This window comes from Vicugna pacos, chromosome 20 (genome assembly GCF_048564905.1).
Source record: "Vicugna pacos chromosome 20, VicPac4, whole genome shotgun sequence".
Classification (NCBI taxonomy): domain Eukaryota; kingdom Metazoa; phylum Chordata; class Mammalia; order Artiodactyla; family Camelidae; genus Vicugna; species Vicugna pacos.
The window spans coordinates 34,232,649-34,254,274 of NC_133006.1; the positions used below are offsets into that span (position 1 = coordinate 34,232,649).

Consider the following 21,626-nt stretch of genomic DNA (forward strand, 5'->3'; position numbering starts at 1 on the left):
AAGAAGCTTCAAGTATGATCCAGAAACTCACACTGTACTCTTCCCCCAACCCTGAGAATCCACCTCTCCTCCTGGAATTCTCTGACGTCACTCTCTTCATGGTTTTCTCCTCTCAGAAAGATAATTTTATAGCATCGCATGTTTCCTAGAGCTGCCATAACGGACTACCACAGCCTGAGTGTCTTCAAATGATAGAAATTTCTTTTTTCACATTTCTGGAGGCCAGACAACTGAAATCAAGGTGACAGCAGGAACTAAAGCCTCGAGGGGAGAATTCTTCCTTGTTTCTTCCAGCGTATTGTGGCCCCAGGTGTTCCTTGGCTTGTGGTAGCGTATCTCCAATCTTTGCCTCTGTCTTTCACATGGCCTTCTTCCCCTAAGTCTCATTTCAACTTTTATTATTAAAATAGCCATTTTTTCCCCCTGTATGAGACCTGGCTTGAATGTAGGAATTGTAGGATAGGAAAAACAAACAAACAAACAACTTTTTTCTCTACCCTTTTTGGTCCAGTGCCTAGAGCCTGCAAATTAAACTGACGAAGGACAGATTAACAGAAGAAAAAAACACAGTCTGTTGATACATGCAACAGGCATACATGTGGGAGTAGTCAGTGATGAGCAACCCAAGGGGTGGTTAGAATATGGGGTTTATACACCCTCTTAACAAAGGGTGATAAATCTATAGAGAAGTGATAAGATGCAGGGAAAGGGTTTGGGCTCCTAGAGCTGGTAAACTGTGGGAAGGTAGATATATGCGGAAATCTAATGGCAGATAAGGGTTATTTTAATAAGGTTTGCTTACATAGACCCAATTCAGGGCTGATTTTTCTGTCTCTAGTGATAATGGTAGTTTTCCTCCTCCTACAGGAAAGGGGAGGGGGAACACCTTCACAAAGGGAAATTTATGACCTGCTTTTAGGCAGCTGGGAAAGGCAAAGCGTTCTTTCTGGGTTTGCCACTTCTTGATTGTTTTCAGCAAAACAACCTTTATTCCCCAGTGGCATATTTGGGGTGGCATATCCTGACCTCCTTCAAAACACACCAGTGGATAAAGCACATCCATGATGAGGGGGTTTCTGGTTATAGAATTTAGACTTGTGGGACACCTGGGGCCCAGGGACATCCAGTGACTTGCTACTTCCCTGTCCCTCCTGTCCTGCCTTTATGATCCCTCCTCAGTCCGTAAAGAATAAACTCTCAGCATGGCTTGCAGGTTCCTCAGGCTCTGTCTCCCTTTCCAGACTGATCTCCCACCTATTTAGCCCTCTCTTTTGTTGCTCTCGTAACATCAAAGTCCTTGTAAATCCCTCTGCTGTGAATGTCATATTATTTCATGTCTTGGTGGCTTTGCCCTTGCAGGTTTCCCCTGACTAACTCTTACTCAGGGACCGGCTCCTCCCAGATGCCTCCTCCAAACCCCAAGGATGCTCTAAACCCCACCACTCCACCTGCAGAGAAGGTCATGCCTCCACTTGATAGAGCAATTGCTCTGAATGTTGCAATGAATGAGATCTCCCAAACTCTAAGTCCCTTTAGGTCAGGGATTGTGTCACATTCATTTTCATGACCTTAGACCTAGCACAGGGTCTAGTACATAACAGACACTCCAATAATGTTTTAAAATTAAACTGCATTTCTTCTACTCACGAGTTAACAGGATAATCAGGAGAGACATTGTGCTTTATCTACTCTATCATCTTGCAGTTTTTGAAAGCACTTTCCCCCCCAGTTCTATTGAGGTATAATTGACATAGAGCACTGCATAAATTTAAGGTGTGCAGCAAATAATTTGACTTACGTACATCACGAAATGATTACCACAAGTTTAGTGAACATCCATCATTTCATGTAGATACAAAATAAAATAAAACACTTTTTTTCCATTGTGATGAGAACTTTTAGGATTTACTCTCTTAACAATTTCCATATATTTTTCCCCCAAATCCAAATAAGAGTGCTAAAATTTGTGGGTGGACATTTCCTTTGATTTTTGTTTACTAAGTTGTCCAGTATTTAAGAAAATGCAATTTCCTTCTTTAGTCTACAGACCACCTCATTAAGTTTCTCTTTCATACACGTATGTGTCTTTGAATGTAATTGTCCTTATACTTCTGGGCATTGCTAATTTATTTACATCCCAATTTAGTTCTACAGAGCACATACCTAGATGGGGAACATCCGAAATTAGTAAGAGGTTCCACTGTTTTTTTTCTCATTACTTTGAGGAAACTGTTTCTTCTAATAGTTCTTGGAAAGTCCTGTTTTAGAGCAGAGAAATCTTATCACAACCCTCCTTTTTTCCCTCTATTCTATCAATAACGAACAGAAGCTAAAAAGCACCTAAAATTCCTTCTTTTCTAAATCCCACCAATTTCTAGAAAATGCTTACCATTCTGAGACTTCAAAGGCCATGGCAGCAAGAACACATAAAATGAATCTAAATGCCAAAAAATCATTGAAATCTTAGTTTAATTTCAAGCTATTAAAATTTTATTCATGTTTTAACATAACTGATTGCTACTGAAATGCAATCAAAAACTGAAAGTAAGGGTAAGGTATTTCTAATTTCCACTAAAAGGGGAGACAACACAATAAATTGGAATCTAGAAATTAGTGTTTGCTTTGGCTACACATCTAGGGGGAGCAAGAGCCCTCCCCTCAACTTAAAACACTCAGAAATTAATTCAAAATGAATGACTTATCACTGTCTCATTTTTCATCAACATTAATTCAAATGCGGGAAACATAAAACTTCAAAAATAAAAATGAAATATAAAATATGGATGATTGAAGAAAAATGGGATAGAGAAATTTTTTTCTAACTATGCCACAAAATGTTTGGGCAAATTTGGAAAATTTTTGGCAAAGTATGTGACAAACATAAGGTTAATATTGATAATACATAGTAAACTTTTTACATGTCAACAAGAAAAAGCAGAAAAGAAAAACATGGCGAGGGATATAAGCAGCCAATTTCACAAAACAATTAAAAGAAATAACTAATAAAAATCACATTTATGTACTTATTACTGAGAGAAATGACTTTCATCATCAAAGAATGCAAATAAAGTGTCTCATTATTTCTGTCATATTGTCAGAGATGAAAAATTGACAGAAGATTGGGAAAGAAGTAGAGAAATGAATATTGTCATGTAGTTATTGATTGTAGTTGAAATTTATCTAACCTTTCTGGATCCCAGTTGTACAATATGCACCAAAATTTAAAATATGCATTTTCATTGACCCCCAAATCCCACTTTTTATAAATGATTTTCTGATGAGTGCAAAGATATGTACATGGATATCTGTTGTTATTATTTTAATTTTTCTTGTTTTTATTTTTATTAAAATGATGCATGCATGTAATTTGCAGAGTGAAAGAGTTCTACAAGGCTTGTTACTAAAAACAGCAAACCCTGATCAACTCTACCTATTCTCTGCTCCCCAGACACTTCCAACACTTTTAGTGGGTTATTTCAGTATTCATCTTCATACATTTTTATTAATAAGTTGTATGTTTACTTCTAGAGTTTTCAGTTTTAGGCTTTATCAGTTGATTTCCCAGTGGGGCATGAGGCCATAGCGCCCTCCTGCCGCTTAGGGGAGGACACACACACACTTCTTGCCGCCACTCTCCCGTTACAGTTTTTAACCATCATTTAATTTGGATCAATACGAAGTATGTACATTATTATTACTATGTAAATGTTAATCATAGCTTAGCCATCTGGTATAACGTGATAAGTTTTCATTCCTTGCACAAAATTTGCTTTTCCTGTTAATGATTGCCTGTTCTCCTCTTCATTTTCTATGCACTTAACACCACTTACTCTCAACCTTGCTTTCAATTGTGTGTATCAGCAGCCAGAGGGAAAGTCAGGCCATGAACGCTTTGGGGGAAATAGTGGGGTGTCCTACACACGCTGCTACAGATATGGATCACACGGGAAGCTCTCTCGGAGGAGAGAGCAGGGGTCCAGAACGTGGGCTAGAATCCTGGCTCTTCCACTCTCCAGCTACTAAGTCATTTCTCCTCTGTGAGCCTCAGTGTCTTCATCTGAAAGGTGGTGATAACAGAAGTCCCTACATTGTAGTTTTATTCTAAGGAATAATGATTAAATGAGTAGCAGTGTTCAGCACAAACTAAATACTTACTAAGAGTGGTTTTTAAATTATTCTATGAGAGTAAAAGTAGTAGGAATTTAGGAGGCTAATTTCCATTCATAAATTTATTAGTTTTTCCCTTACTTTTTTTTCCTAATTAAGCAATAAATATTCATCAATAGAAAATTGAAAAGCACACTAAAGTGTAAAGACGCTCAAAGGAAAACTTCTCATAATCCCACTAAACAGAGGCAACTGCAGTTAACTTTTTGGCATATTTTGTACCTTTTTTTTTCTATAGAATTTTAAAAAATTATTTACATTATATTAAAAACATTTCTCATCTCACTTAAAAATCTTTATTAGCATTTTAAAAATGAAAATTGCATACTATTTTACTATACTGCTATCGTGTGACCACCCACCTCCATTTGCCTGGGTCTGGAGAGGGTTCTCAGGACGCAAAACTTCTATTGGAGAGTCCAGGACAAACCAGGATTGAGTTGGTCATTCTACTTTTACACACCTTTTTAATTGGATAATTAGTTTTTTTCCCCCCATTTTTTAATCTTATAAATAGCACTGATGCAAACTTCTTTTTAGCATTTAATGGTTTTTCAAGCTGTTTTTATAATAAGTGCTCTTTTCTAACTCCTTGAGGGAAAAAAAATCATCTTTCAGCCTAGATTTTTTTGTTTAACTCACAGGGCCTGGAAGGGTTAAGTAGCTGCTCAATAAATGTGGTTCTAATCAATGGAATGACTGACTGGCAAGTGTTGTTGTAGGTTAAATTGTGTCCCCCCCACGAAAAAAAAAAGTTGAAGTCCTAACCCTGGGTGCCTGTGAATATGACCTTATTTGGAAATAGGGTCTTTGTTGATGTAATTAAGATGTAAGTTAAGATGAGGTCAGAGTGGATTAGGGTGGGTTGTGATTCCAATAAGGTCTAGATAAGAAGAGGAGAGACACAGAGACAGACACACACAGACAGGAGAAGGCCAGTGAGGACACAGACACATAGGAGGAAGACGGTTGCGTGACTGGAGGCAGACTTGGGAGTAATGCAGCTGCAAACCCAGAGTCTTAGCCCATTCGGGCAGCTGTAACAAAGTACCACGGACCGGGAGCCTGCAGACCACAGAAACTCATGCCTCACTTTCTGGAGACCTGGGGTCCAAGATCAGGCAGCCAGCATGGTCAGGTGAAGACTCTTTCCTGGGTCTCAGAACTGTTACCTGCTCACATGGTGGACGGGGCCAGGGACCTCACTGGGCCACTTTTGTAAGACACTAATGTCTTTCTTGAGGGTTCCACCCTCAGGATAGAGGCACCTCCCAAAGGCCTCACCTCTAATATCACTGCCTTCAGGGGTTAGGATTTCAGCACGAATGGATTTTGAGGGGGACACAAACATTCAGACCACAGCATCAAGGAACACCAAGGGATACTGGCAGTTACCAGAAGCCAGGAGAGTGAGAATGGTCCTGCTGACACCACAGCCTCAAACTTCTAGCCTCCAGAAATCCAGGAGAATAAATTTCTGTGGTTTTAAGTCACGCAGTTTGTGGTAGTTTGTTGCAGCAAATTAATCCAGGTGCCTCGTGTGAAAACGGAAGAGTATTAGCAGGAGCCAGCAATATGCATGGGACTCTGTGTAAGCAGAATGCTCCCAAATTAGTTGGTGTCTTAGTCTGTTAGAGCTGCTATAAGAGAACACCATGGACTGGGTGACTTATAAACAATAGAAATTTATTTCTCACACTCCTAGGGGCCAAGAAGTCCAGCAGATCTGGCGTCTGGTGATTCAGAGGTGGGCAGCTGCCTTCCAGCTATGTCCTCACATGGCATAAGGGAGAGGAAGCTTTTAGGGGTCTCTTTTAAAAGGGCACTAATCCCATTCATGAGGGCTCCACCCTCACGACCTAATCACCTCCCAGAGGCCTTACTTCCTAATACCATCACAGTGGGGGAGTAGGTTTCAACATATGGATTTGAGGAGGGACAAACATTCCATCCATAACAGCTGGTATTTTCCATCCCTTCTTTGCTCCTAGCTATTGCTCCAAAATGTGCCTCGTATCTGCCCTCATTCTTGAAGTGGCTCTCCCCGAAAGGAGGACAAGAACTAATCAACTTCCTTTATTAGACTTCTTAATATGCTAAAATGATTTATGACTCTTTCCTCTAAATATTGCCAATCTTATGGGGTTTTTTTTTTTTTTTTGGCTAATCTTATGGTTTTACAGTTCATGAGTGGCCATAAATTGATGGGTCCTATGGGTATTGGTCATATTCTGGAAGCTTTTCTCAAAGTAGCAGCAGCAGACATTTCTAGTCAGATAAATTCTACCAGCATCCTCTTGCTTTCCCTGGGAATATTTGAGATTCCTCATGCTCACATCTTGATTAAGGAGCCTTATTAAATAAAAGGTAATATGTTAGATTCATCTTTAAGACTTTGATGAGAACACATCAGGTAAGCAGACAATAGAGGGCTGTTTTTCCTCATGCTTATTCCCCAATTAATGAACAGTAAAAGTCCTGCCTTTCCCCCCCGCCGCCCTCTCAGGCTCGGAGACCACCTAGGGTCACTCACACTAATATTTGAGTCTGGTACTTCTCTGATATTTGTATATCCAGGAATATCACAAACACAATTTGACCTCACTTTTGTGGTCTGCTTTAATTTTTTAATAGAATATTAATGCTAGAAAGTATTTCAAGAGGTGTGGTCGAGACCTTTGCCCTTGAACATCTGAGAAAATAAATCATCTGAGGCGTGTGGTGGCCCATTCTATTTTTAATGCTCTCTAGGGATGGAGATTTGTGAGACTTTGCTTGGTTGCCTATTTTAGTGTTAAAAGACCATTATAGTTAGTCGATCTTCTTTGAGTCTCCTTAACATCTTTGTGGAATCTAAAGAGGTTTTTTTTCCCCCTTTACTAATGCTTTATTCTAAAAATTACAGTTTTGTAACTTTGGAGTAGTAAAGTAGGTGACTGAAGTTTGAGGAGAAGGCAGGAGAAACAAAAACATTTGGGAGACACATTAGGTACCTTATTCTTTGGTTTAGAATATTGTGATTTGGCTTTCTGTTTCTAGAGGACAATCATAGATTAGAGCTTCAATTGTTTAGGAATTCTTGCCATTCTTTAAAAACAGCACGTGCTAAACATAAATGATTCTCAGAGACAACGAAAACATTGTTTATGAGGACTGGACGCCAAGGGTACATGGCCTTCTCTGGCAAGGTCCATTGTGTTTAAAAAGCCACAGAATATTTTGTAACATATGTTCTTGTAATGTACTCCCCGACACAGCCAACCAAGAATGTGCAAAGAGAGGTTTTTGAAAGCAGCTGTATTATTACCATTTGTCAGCAAATAGATGATGCAAAATCTTTCATTCAATCAGGGCTGTGGGGGGGGGACATGCCTTAGTCTCAGCTGATCAAAATAATAATATTGATCAATAGTTTATATGATGGTCAAGATGCCACTTCTTCTCCGGGAGGAGAAGATAAGCAGCTCCCCTGTACATACAGACCCGCACTATCTTCCAAACTGAACTCAAAGGCGGGATTTTACCCGTGTAGACATCATAGGGTAGACATTTTAGTGTAGCCATCATAACGCTTCTCCCCCAATCCCACTCAATACTTCAGTCTGCGCCTTCTGAGAAAAGGGATATTCTTTGACCCAACCACAATACTACTATCACGTCCAAGGACATTAACATTTATTTAATATCTAACATCTAGTATATAAACTATATTTACATTTCTCCAGTTGTTCCAAAAATACCTTTTACAGTTTTTTTTTTCCTGATCATCTAGAATCCAATCAGGGTTCACGTGTTACACATGATTCTTCTGATTTATTCTCAAAATCAAAATGAGTTTAAGCAAATTGTGTGTGAACATGATTGAACATCTTTTTGTGAACACCTTGACTTTTTCTGCTTGGGTTTGGCAATAGAAGCATTATCATATTATAGTGGACGGAGAACTGGGCTGAGCGTTAAGCATCCCGGATTCCAGAGTTTGTCCTACCACTAGTAATCTGCACACGTTCAGGTAAGTGACTTTGTCCTTCTGGGCCTCAGTTTGTCCCCTGGAAAAGCTGTGTGGGGTGACAGGAAGAACATATGAGTTTAAAGACCCAGTTTCGGTCTTGGTTCTGCACTAATTGTATGACCTTGAGCACACCCTGTGCCTTCCCATTCATTTATGAATTGATTTGAGCAATCTGCCTTGGGTGCTTGCCAAGGGCCCATGTGACCACGACAGGTTCAGCCCCTGCCCTCACAGAGCTCAGAGTGCCCTTCGGGAGACAGACATGACACGCACAGTCACATCGGTGAGTCGTTAACTTCAGCTCTGGCAAGCTGAAACGCTCGGAGAGGAGAGCTGCTGACAGAGAGCACCAGGGAGCCCTCCTCCAGATGGGGCGCAGCGGATGAAGGGAAGGAGGGGAAACCCCAAGCAGGCTTCTCGGAGGACGTGACTTCTACGTTGACACAAGAGCAGTGAGTGGGTGTTAACCAGGTAAGTTTGGGGGAGTTTTCCCTCTTTGAGAATCAGTTTTTCTTTTCCAATTCAGTAAAAGGAAAACAGATGTGGCAGAGATTGCTAGGGGTCCCCTAATCGATGCTCTTTGTGCTTATCATAGAATCCCCGTGTTACTCGTGGTGACAACATTGCCAGCAACCTCTGCAGCTTCTCGCGGCCTTGTGATGAATTCCGGCATGTGGAACTCAGGCCACTTCCGGGAGGCGTTCTTAAAGGAGGTGATATACCCCATCTTCCTCTGCCCTGTGCCATGTAATAAGGACCCGGCAGTGAGCCCTCTTTGGCCACGTGGGCAGGGCAAAGTCTGGGGGTGGTGGAGTGCTGACCGGAGCCACCCCACCATTCCTAACATCCGGTGGTCATGCTTACATCTGAGGGAGAAATAAACCGCTGTCCAGGGGCATTGAGATGGAGCTCTGGGATCTGAAGTTGAACTTAAACCCTAAGCAGTACAGCGCGCCTATCACATCATTCACATTGAATAAAAGAATATAATGGCCCATGTAATGGGCAAAGTGCTAATGGTCTTAAAATGTAAAAGCGTCTTCAAAAACACACCCCAAACCCCAATAACCCAGTTGAATAATGAAAAAGGATATAAACAGTTAACAGAAACGGAAATATAAATGGCTTTTAACTGGTGCAAAGATATTGCCTCATTCATAATAAGAAGTTGCAAATAGAAACTGCTACAGAAACTGTAAATTAATATACACTTTAAAAATTAAGAAGGAGAATATAATGAAAATGGATGCTTACTGCCTACATGCCTCAGAGTTGCTTTTGAGCATCAGGATAACCAGAGTGGAACACTAGACTTCAGGTGTGAAGTGACGAGTCTCTAAAAGGTAAGGACCAGACTCTCCTTTTCTATAATTGCGCCTTCATCGATGCATTGGGGTGCACCGCTCACCGGGTGAAACACCAGTTCACACTGCTTTTGTATTGCTCTCTGACTCGTAAGGTCATTTCAAAATCCGCCTCCACTGAGTGAGCCATGCTGCAGGATTTCAGGTCTAGAGCTCTGGTTTTATAGCATTTTGGGGTCTGCGAATCATCTTACAAAGCAACAACTAAAGTGACCTTGGCTGTACAACCTCCCCTTTCCAGACACTCCCTGACCCGTGACCATGTACACAGACCAAACCTCCATCGGCTGAATCACTTTTGTTGAGAAATCGTTCTAGGGATTCTTGATTTTTACTATTATTTCACATCATAAACCAAAGCATAAACATGAATATACCAGAAAAGTTAAACAAGTTGAAGAACGCACGGGCATGACTCACAGATCCTCCTGTGAGAACAGCTTGTCCATGCAGGGTGTCCGTGTTTATCAGCATTGTGAGAAACACCGAGGCCCCCTGAGTCATCTACACACTGATCCACACACTCACAAACACACACACACGGCCTGCCATCTATTTCTCCTAGAATTTAACTGGGTTCACAGGGGATCAAGATCCTTTATAGAAATGAATAGATTATGCGTTATATCGAATTAAAATCCTTCAGAGCTGGGCGGGGCCCCGAGTTTACCTGGCACCATTTTCGTTACAACTGAAGGGATTCAGTCCGTGTTAGAGACAGCAGGCTGGAGAGTTGAATGCAGAATCTTATCAACGGATTTGTGCTCTGGCTTAGTGGATCCTGAAAAGAATTCAGTCAGATAAAAGCAGGGTATGAGAGAATATTATTTTGAGCAAAAGATTTTTATGAAATAGCATAAATCCATTGACCATAAAGAATTGGTTTTACTGAGCATTCCGTTACTACTTATTGGACACCTGCAGGGTGAGGGGGCCTATTGACAGAGAAACGTAAGACTGGGGTCCCCACAATGCACGAACAGCTAGTGGTCATTTCCAGTAGGGTGCAAAGTCTTTTCTGAAAACCTGTTTTTGATTATTTGCTTAGAATGACATTAAAGTAGACCCTTTAAGAATAGCAGTAAAAATATCATATGATATCACTTATATGTGGAACCAAAAAAAAAAAAAAAGCCAAATGAACTTATTTACAAAACAGAAACAGACTCATAGACATAGAAAACAAACTTATGGTTACCAGGAGGGGGACGGGGGTGGAAAGGGATAAATTGGGAGCTCGAGATATACAGATGCTAACTAATAATATGTAAAACAAACAAGTTCACACTGTATAGTACAGGGAACTCTATTCAATATCTTGCAGTAACTTATGGTGAAAAAATATGAAAATGAATATATGTATATTCATGTATGACTGAAGCATTATGCTGTTGTACACCAGAAATTGACACATTGTAAACTGCCTATACTATATATATATAAAGATTAAAAAAAAAAGAATAGCAGTAAAAGGAGGGGCTTGATCTCAGTTCTGCTTGTGGCCACCTGCCCTTCCCCAAGGTGTGCAAGGCCTTCACAGTTTGAACTGAATGGTAGTCCTCCATGTCTCTGCAAAATTCGCTCACTCTCCTTGGAATGCTTCTCTCCTTTTTGCCTTAATTCCTTCTCACTCTTCAAAACTTAACATAGTATATACCCCAAAGAACTGAAGGCAGGATATTGAAGAGGCATTTATTTACCCATGTTCATAGCAGCATTATTCACAAGAGCCAAAAGGTGGAAGCAACCCTAGTGTTCATTGAAGGATGAATGGATAAAACAAAATATGGTTTATACCACTGCCCCTCAGTATCCACCGGGGAATGGGTCTAGGACCCCCTACAGATACTAAAATCCTCTGATGCTGAAGTTTCTTAAATAAAATGGCATAGTATTTGCATATAACCTACGCACATCCTCTTGTATACTTTAAATCATCTCTAGATTACTTATACTATCCAATACAATGTAAATGCTATGTAAGTAGTTGCCGTTGCATGGCAAATTCAAGTTTTGGTTTTTGGAACTGTCTGGAAAAAATGTTTTTTAATCATTTTGATTGATGGTTGAATCCACAGGTGCAGAACTCACGGCTATGGAGTACATGCAATGGAATGTTACTCAGCTTTAAAAAGGAAGGACATTTTGATGCATACTACAATAGGGATGAACCTTGAGGACATGATGCTAAGTGAAATAAGGCAGTCTCAAAGGGCAAATACTGTATGATTCCACTTATATGAAGTGCTTAGAATAGTCAAATTTATACAGACAGGAAGAGGAATGGTGGTTGTCACCGGCTGGAGGGAGGGGGAGGGAGAAATTAGTGTTTAATGGGGTACTGAGCTTCAGTTTGGGAAGATGGAAAAAGTTCTGGAGATGGATGGTGGTGATAGCTGCACAACAATGTGAATGTACTTAACACCACTGAGCTGAACACTTAAAATGGTTAATTTTATGTTGTGAGTCTTTTACCACAATTAAAATAAATTAATTAAAAAAGACTTAACATAAACATTGTCTTCTAAAACCTTCTTCTGATCCCCTCAGTCTGGGATGGGTATTCCTTCTACTTGATCCCAGCGCACACAATACTATTTTCATTACTAAACCATCTCCCACTTTTTTTTTTATCTTGTTGGGACATATGGTATCAATAATGTAAAACACTTAGCATCTTACCTATGTAGTTATTATAACATTTACCAGTTGGATTATAACTTTTCTTACCAGTCTGTCTTTTTAGATCATAAAATCCTGGAAGACAAGAGTTTACTCTTTTATCTGTGTGCCTCTGAAGCCTATATATATAGCAAGGTATCTGGCACGTGGATTTATCAAAAACCTAAATGAAAGTGAAATGGTTAATTCATGGAACCCTAGAGCCAGAAAGAATCTTTGGAGAGCGAGGAGGACATTGCATCCACCCTCCTGAAAACTGAGAGCATCTACATCAAGTGCATTGCACAATTCCTACACATAGTAGGCATTTAATAAATGTGAGTTGTTCCTTTTCCTCTCGTTTTACAGAGAAAGGGATTGAGGTTGACAGAGGTGAAGTAATTGGCTCAGAGTTAAACAGCTTAGTAACAGAAGAGACAAGCGCCACATCTTCTGGTCCAGTGAATCTTTTTTTTCCCCTATTACATGGGAAACATGGGCTGTGGGAGTGACCCTTGACCCCAACAGTAATAGGCTTACAAATAACTTTTTATTACGGAAAGATTGAAACCTAAGTTTGAAAGTAGGGAGGATGGCATTAAGAGCACTATGTACCCATCACTCAGCTCCAATGATTCTCAACTCTTTGACCATCTTTCTTCAATCTATATCCCTCTAGAACCCCTCCTCCCCTCCAGAGTATTTGAGGCTAATTCTAAATATCTTATCAAATTCTAACTGTATTTTTCATGAAATTCTTTTTCTTTTTTTTCTAACACATTTATTGTGGTTTGATTCCTGTACAGTAAACTATACATATTTCAGATGTACAATTTCACGAATTTTGATAGATGTACACACCTATGAAATTACCACCACAATCAAGACAGCTAACATTTCCATCACTCCCCAAGAGGAGCAAATGCCTTCTTCCTTCCAAAATCTACCAGTCCTTCAAGACCCATTTCAGGAACTTTGCCCTACCTAAAACTTTTTTTTTGTTTTTTAAATTGAAGTGTGGTCAATGTTGTGTCATTGTTTATAATGTTGTGTCAGTTTCTGGTGTACAGCATAATAGTTCAGTCATACATATATATGCATATATTCCTTTTCATATTCTTTTTCATTATAGGTTACTACAAGATATTGAATATAGTTCCCTGTGCTATACAGTAGAAACTTATTGTTTATCTACCTAAAACCTTTTTTAGATGGGCCCCACCCTTGGAATGAGCTGGCTTTTACAGTCACAGCACAGTTTTGCCCTTAATTATGATTTAATTGTTTCACCTCTATCAGTTTTGCCTCTTGAACAAGATCGCAGGCTCCTTGATAGCAAGGATTCTGTCAAATTCTTCTCATTCCTTCCGCCTGCACCCCAAGGCCACTGACAGCAGTCAGCTCATACTAAATGTTTGTGACAGTGTGTTGATTAATCTTTGCACACTCACATTTTCAAAATTTAGTTGAATCTGTGCAGTGATCTTGCCCCAAATATCAAGTTTGAATCTGACCTGCTCTCATGATCCAACTTCAAATTTTTAAGAAAATAGGACAGAGGCCGTTACAAGGATGCAAGCTGAAAAATCTACATCGTAGGAAACTTTACAGGAAAAGTTTCTTCAACACATAAATTTCAACGGGAAAAAAAAAAACAGATGGAGGGGAACACAGATGAACTGACAACCAACCACGGTATGTGAACTTTCTGTGGATTCTAACCCAAGCAAACCAACCAAACAAAATTTATGACATTTATGAGATAGTTAAACATTTAGTGAATAGTTTATGATGTGAAGGGTTTGATTTTAATTTACCATTTGAAAAAATCGTGGTAAAGTATGTACACCTAACATAAAACTCACCATTTTAATCACTTTTCGGTATATAGCTCAGTGGTATTGAGTATATTTACCCCCGTCCAACCACAGAACTCTATTCATCTTGCAAAACTGAAACTGCACCCATTAAGCAATAACCTGCATTCCCTCCTCCCCCAGCCACTGGCAACCACCATTCCACTTTTTGTCTCTGTAAATTTACTACTCTCAGAGCCTCATGTAAGTGGAATTACACAGTATTTGTTCTTTGGTGGTGGACTTACTTCACTCGGCATAATGTCCTCAAGGTTCGTCTATGTTGTAGCCTGTGTCAAAAGGGTATTTTTTGTTCTTTGAGGTCGTAATTGTTTTGTGTTTTGTTTAAAAAAAAAAAAAAGCTCCACACTGAAATATTTATGGATGAAATGATAGAAAGTCTGGGATTTCCTCCAAGATTAACCTGGTGGGACAGTGGCTGGGGATGCAGTTGAAACAGGATTAGCTGCGAGTTATTAATTGTTGCAGCTGGTGATAGGTACATAGGGGGCCATTATAATATGTCTATTTTGATTGATGTTTGACATTTTTCATAATAAATTGCTTTTAAAAAAGTATCTGGTGGGAGGGGGGAGGGTACAGCTCAGTGGTAGAATGCTTAGCAGGCACGAGGTCCTGGGTTCAATCCCCAGTACCGCCTCTAAAATAAATAATAAACCTAATTACCCCCCCAAACAAAAACAAAAACAAAAAAGTATCTGGAAGGGGATGTGCGGATCATTTAACACTCTCCTGTCCTCTGTGGCTCTCTTCTCTCTTGCAGTGAGGACACTGTGGTCCAGGAGAGCCATGGCCTTTGTTCTCGGTTGGGCCAGGACTGGAGCCTGGGCAGAACGGTTTACATGGGTGCTCGGTGCCCAGGGAAACACGGAGAAGGATGTATATAAATCAGGCATCCCTTGGCTACTCTTGTTGATAGATTGGTCTCCAGCACTGTTAGAATCTGGGTAGGTGTGTAGAATCCAGGCACACAAAGTCAAGGGATTTGTCCTTTGCTTGTTCCCTGCGTGTGTGGATTTATTCAGCATTACCCAGCCCGTCTTAGGCCCAGAGGGGCCCACACTGAGGAACGAGAGGTGACCCTCCCAGCGCGCCCTATCTTGGGCTTGTCAACTGTCAGACGGAGTGGAGGGGAGGGCTGGTGCCAAACAGCCTCATTGTATTAAGCTGGGTGAGAGCTGGCTCATCCCAGGGAATAGAAAGTACATTGCTTCCCTCTAGGAGTTGAATTAACTCTTTCAGGCCAATAGAATTAGTTCAGTAATGACTATCCTGTCGCCTTAGGACTTCCCCAATGGTGTTTTTAATGAGCTGTGTCTACCCCTTGCTACCCATGCCACAATTTAACGGAATTGACTGGCAAACTCAGCCAACAACAGGTTTGACTAATGTTTTTTTCTCGGAATAGACCAGGTGTTCTTGTGAAGGGATCAATTCACTGCTTGCTTCAGAACTGAGAAGGCGCAACCTCGTTAGAGGCTGCGGGTAGATGAGCTCCCTAATCCTCATTCATTTTCAGAGTAGGGATTGTAGTTCCTTGCACCCCAGCCCATCAGCGGGTCTTTTGTGTTCCTATCAAGTCTTAGTTCCTTGTTTCCAATTTGCTACATAATTTCTCTTCAGGCTTGCAGCTTCAGAGAAAAGGAGTAACAGTAAGCAAGTTTTAACTGACAGGTTTTGAAACCTGAAAGTTAAACATCTAGACAGGTTAGCAGTTGCATTGAAAACGCTTTAAAGAAGATTGCAGTTGAATTGATTTCCAACTTTGCAGGTGGCAGTGTTTATAATTGCACAGCTCTGAAATGCAAAAAAAAAAAAAAGTCTACTTTTATTTGCAATCTTTTTATTTGTATCTTGCCTCCACTTCCCGCCACAGCAAAGAAGGTTGGAGAAATAGGAAAAGTAAGGATGAGTATTTTTAAGTTAAAAACCATCTTGGGAGGTTTTAAGGACTTCTCTTCACTTTCTTTTAAGCAGAAAAGCAGTGATGTTGCCCGCAACTGGCCTTTGAAGAGAAGGCAGGGGAATTGACGCCTAAGTAGGTTGCTCAGTGGCTCCTATTTGAGAGCTAAATTTGCTCTGTGAGACCATCAGAGTGCCATTTAGTACCTTGGAAAAGATAATTAAACCAAATATGAGCCTGGCGTCTTGAAAGGGTTAAGTCTTCTCTCAAGGCCCCCAGTTTATTTCTAGAGAGTACATGTTCCCGTTGGCCGCCTCCCCCATCCCAGGATGGCACCCTCTGTGTCCTAGTCCTCTGCGCAGCTGGGGCGGTGCAGCTGGAGTGGAGCACCCAGGACCTCCCCCCAAATTAAGTGCCTTCAGAGTCAGGCTCTCCCTGCGCAGTTACCCCAAGGAGTCTACCGTCTGTTGGATGTTAGCACACAGATTTGTCTTTTGTGGCTGCTGTGTGTTAATTAACTCTTTTTGGAGGGGTTGAGGAAAAGGTACTTAGGTTTCTTTATTTATTTTAAAGGAAGTACTGGGGATTGAACCCGGGAGCTCATGCATGCTCAGCATACACTGTACCACTGAGCTATACCCACCCTTCCTTAGTTAACTCTTACTAAAGCAATGCAACCATAAAGCCAGGAGGGCACCTGCTGTCCCTCGGGGCGTCAGTTTTGGAGTTAGGCACACTTGGGTTTGGATCGTGACCCTCACCCTTTCTGGCTGGGTGATGTTATTTAGAACTCTAAACTTTAGTTCTTTTCTCTGTAAAATGGGTTCGCTAGGGAAGTAGGGCTTTCCATGGAGGAAGACTCAGGGAGCGCTGTTGCTCAGGCCTGGCTCGGAGTGAGTTCTCAGTCACTGTTACCCATTGTTATTTCTGTTGTTATTACAAGCCCTCACTCTCTGGGCTGTGTGTCCTGCTTCCCCTGATGAACTGCTCCACGTCTTCTCTGTGAGGTTTCTACAGCTTTACCCCTACTGTGTTTCCTGCATAGTTTGTGGGTGTGTTTGTGATAGCCCTTAAGACATTGTATTGAAACTGCTTGTTTACCCTACTTGACGGTGGCTGCAGGCATTAAAGTATGTGCCTGGCACTGGGCAGGCAATCAGTGAAATGTAACTTCATTTTGCTTATTAAATGTCTGTCTCAGTAGGCACAGTTTTATCCAACAAATGATCACGGAATGTCTACTGTAAGCAATGGAACCCTTACAACAAGTCTAGGAAGTCGATACTATTACCGTCCCCATTTTACAGTGGAGGAGGAGGCTTGGAGCGGTCAAGTCAGTTCCCAAAGCCAGCTAGAAGTAAGGGAGCAGAGCTGGGATTCAAACAGAAGACTGTGGGAGCTGGGACAACATGGTGTCTATCTTAGACATTAGCACAGCTCCTGACACATGGTAAATGCATCATTAATGCTGAGTGGCTGCACTGGAGTCAGCTGTCAGTCTTCTCCCTACCAAGCTAAAGAGGAGCCCAGTGAGTCTTAGTTCAGCCCTCTGTGCTGTCCTTCGGCTGTTTGTTCTCGGATCCAGAACCCATACGTCCCCTCATCTGCTCTGGATCACTCACAATGGGCTGATCAGCAAAAGCATCTCCCAGGCTCCCTTGCTGACTGGCCTCCAGCTAGGTTCAGCCAATGGGAGGCTGCCCTGGGGGAGCTGCAACCATGGAGGAGGTGGGGCCATGGCCAAAGATGCTACTAAAGACAGAGATGAAGGGGGAGAAATATTGTGACTTCTCCATTCCTTCTGCTCCCCTGTCTCCATCCAGCCAGTGGCAAGGGGCCCTGAGAGATGGAGTTTGCACAGCTCAGCAGCTCAGTTCCCCTGTGATGTAGGACAGAGGGGCAGTAAATAAATCTGAGAGCAATCAGGCAAACTGTCTCTCCTCTCTAGGTCAGAATTTCTTCCAATCAGGAGCTTGGCTTAGATACATACAGAATATCCTAAATTGGGAGAGGCTATCTGGAAAAGGAAAGAGTGGTGGTGAGGAGCAGGGTAGGGAGCAAATGTCTCTTTTGGAGTTCTATTATTGGCTTTTTTTTTTTTTTTTTGCTGGTTGACCGGGGCTTGTGAAACAAGTCAAAGTGTATTTTGATATGTGTTTTTAACTTGCATAATTAAAAAAAAATACCCATTTACCTTGTGAAAAATGGCCACTTATCCTGAAGTTGTTGTATTCACTTAAGACTCCCACTAGAGTGGTCACGGGAACATTGCTCATGAATTTGTGCCAGAATGAGACTCGTCAATAGCTCACTTAATAAATATAGATTAAAAGGATATCCAATATCTGCCTTAAACCCACAAAGGAATATAAATTTGCAGCAAGAGATCAAGACTCTAATGAAGGCAGCAGGAGATGGCTTTGAAGACAATTCCCTGTTGCAACTTGATGATGAAAATCAGTCTTAACTGTGCATTTAATTTCTTTTGTGGGTTCAAAGCACATCCCTAAAGTTTTATCCGAAGAAGGTTAATCATGATAGTCTTTGGAGCCTACAAAGCTTCTAATATTGGGTAGAGTTAGTGAAAGATATTTGTGTGAATAAAATGTTTTGCTTATTTTAAGATGTTATTAAAAAAAAAAAACAACCCACCTTTGTTGAAATCCTTGAAGGAACTAATACGGGGAAAGATATGGATTCTTAAGTATGAGGCATTCACAAAACCCATGTTTCCTTAGCAAAATTCTGTGTATTGGATAAGGAATCTTTTTATATAAAAAGAAAACAGACAAGAAAGGGAGAGACACCACAAAACTCCTTCCTTGTCAAGTGGCAGAGACCTAGTTAATGAGGACAACATTTCAGAGTTCCATGGCAGGTCTATAAAACCTGGGCCCTCTTTCTTTCCTTTTTCTCTCATTGATTTTCCTTTTTGGCCTCCCCGGTGCCTTCCAAGACTGGCTTAAATTGTCAAACAGGCCATACTTTATGATGTTTACCTCCGATTCCACATACAGCCCTGGGCCCACCTCTTCTGTCCTTGCTTCCTCTCTCTTCCTCTCCAGCTCTAAGCCTGAGGTTCTCACATGTTACTGTGCACAAGGATCACAGGAGATGTTGGGTTAAAAATTCAGATTCCTGCGCCCTGGGGTCCAGGATTCTGATCCAGTGATTCTGTGTGGAGGTCCAGGAATCTGGAGTTTTACCAAACACCTTAAGTACTTCTGTCGTAGGTGTTGAGATATGCTGTTAAGTTATTGGATAAGACATGACCCTTTACCAGGGCACCTTCACTTTATTGGGGGAGGAAGGGTTCTTTGTGAACCTGCAGACGTCGGCCATCTGAGTGTCTAGAGAGGTTCTATGAGGGGCACCGCTTCCTGGTAAATCCTGTCGCCCCATCAGCAGTTCTTTTTCCTTTGCTTCCTGCCCCCTCTTTTCCCTGTAGCAGTGGTGGGGAGTGGGGGGAAGGTGGGCCCCTGAGGTCTAAGGGGATCATCTGTCTCTAGCTTGAATTTCAAGGACCGGGAGAGTCCATGACCCTCATTTTTAGTAGACTACTTTCCGGCTTTGTTAGGTTTCTAAAATTTAAGTCAAGCTGAAAAGTAATCAAAACCTGTACTCAGAACTTGCCTTACACATAAGAAGTTACTTCTGTAACATGAATTGAGGGGAATCGACTCTGGTTTCAAAAATGGCTCCCTACCACCTGTCAACGTACCTGAAATCCTACCGTTACAAATGATGGCCTTTGGACCCTGGAAAATTGTTAGGCCTGCAAAGTCTAGCTGTTACAATGTATGTACTGCTGCGCCAGTAACACCTTAAACGGGAGTCTTGAGCATCTTGGTGATAGCCTGAGACGGCTGGAGTTGGGACCAAAAAGAATGGGGGGAGGGTAGAAGAAAGGGGAGTTCCACTGAATGCTGGTTATGTTCTCAGGGGACAAAAATGTCACCTTTTCTCCCTGTACTTATTCTAACCACTTGTACTGTAAGCAAATAAGAAAATTTAAGTTGAAGGAAAACAAACAAACCAACCAAGGAGAAGTAGCTCTTTGGATGAATTCCAGACAAACTGAAGTAATTCCTATAACACTGCAAATCAACTCTCCAAAGTCTGAACATATCATGTAGTGGAAATGTCTTTTTTCTGTGTATGTTTTTTGATATCAGTATATGAGAGTAACAATATACTATATTTGTATAACATAATACACACTGAAATCAATTTAAAGTGTCACTTTAAATTACTGAAGGCCAATGTAGTAAGTTTGACATATTAGGTAAGAGTATTCAATATAATTTTAAATTCTGCGATTAGAAAAGGGAAACTGGGGTGGGGGATAAATTAGGAGTATGGGATTAACAGATACAAACTAGTAAACATAAAACAGATAAGCAACAAGGATTTACTGTAAAGCACCGGGAACTTGTATCTTGTAACAATATCTTGTAATCCTGGAATGGAAAATAATCTGAAAAAAAAGATGAGTTACTTTGCTATACAGCTAAAATTAACACATATTATAAGTCAGCTATGCTTCAACTTAAAAAATGGGGAAATTTTACAAGTATGTATTTGAGTCACACAAATTGTATTAAATTATGTCTCCGAAACACGGTCTCCTTCTGAACAATTGTAGAAATAAATTTTTTTGAGGAGTCACAGATCAGCCTTCATTTTTCTCTTTATTCTTTTTTCCTCTTATTCTGCCACTTCCCTCAGCTAGTACTTTATCTACAAAAGTTACTCCTAGCACGTGTGCGCACAAAGTCGCTCTCTGAGCTGAGAACATAAAGTGGCCTCTTAGATGAGCTCGGGCCTGAGACAGCACGCTCTGTTAGGGGCTCTCCCTCCTGGTGGTGGCTCTGAGGAGTCTTACGACATTGGCAGGTTCTCTTTGGATGCCTTGATTTCCCCACTGATAAAGTAGAGATAGCAATGCCCATTTTTCCAAAATGGATTCATAAGATACCATCTGTGAACTTTCCTGAAGTCTGGGGTGAAAGCGGCTTATAAATGCCCTTGTTTCTGTTCTCATTAGCATTTTTTTTAAAAAAAGTATTCTTATTGAAGTATAGTCAGTTTACAATATTGTGTCAATTTCCGGTGTACAGCACAATGCTTCAGTCATATAGGAACATACATATATTCGTTTTCATACTCTATTTTCACCATAAATTACTACAAGATATTGAACACGGTTCCCTGTGCTACACAGTATAAATTTATCTCATTAGCATCATTGCAGTTACACCTGGGGACTTTCATTTGACTCAACACCCCCTTGCATGCAGTTATTTTGTAAGAAGTACTTGGTTTTGACATTTACTCTGAGATAAGGGGAGGGAAAGTTCCCCCCTTCACCCCCAAAATAATCCAAATAAGATCTATCTTATAGCAAATTGAAACTTTCTGTTAATGTACTTTCCTTCAACTTTAGGGAAAATTGCTTTCTGCTAGAATCTCTCCTTTGACAGTCTAACATTTGGTGTATCATTTTAAACTCCACATTTTAGCACTTGTTTTACATTGAAGCAAAAGTTGCTAAACTGTGAAGAGTCTAGTAAGATCCGTTGTAGCCACTGCAAAGGAGCAATTCTGATTCCAGGCATTAAGGCTGCAACAATTTGAGCCAC

The 21,626-nt window shown here is 40.9% G+C and overlaps 1 long non-coding RNA gene across 1 annotated transcript in view; it reads right to left on the reverse strand.

Annotated features, from left to right (window-relative positions):
* Positions 1-21,626, reverse strand: part of LOC140687628 (uncharacterized) — a 42,568-nt gene that overhangs the window by 15,287 nt on the left and 5,655 nt on the right. The window contains exon 3 of the long non-coding RNA XR_012062026.1: positions 10,214-10,324. This is a non-coding gene — a long non-coding RNA (uncharacterized lncRNA). The remainder of the gene's footprint in view (positions 1-10,213; positions 10,325-21,626) is intronic.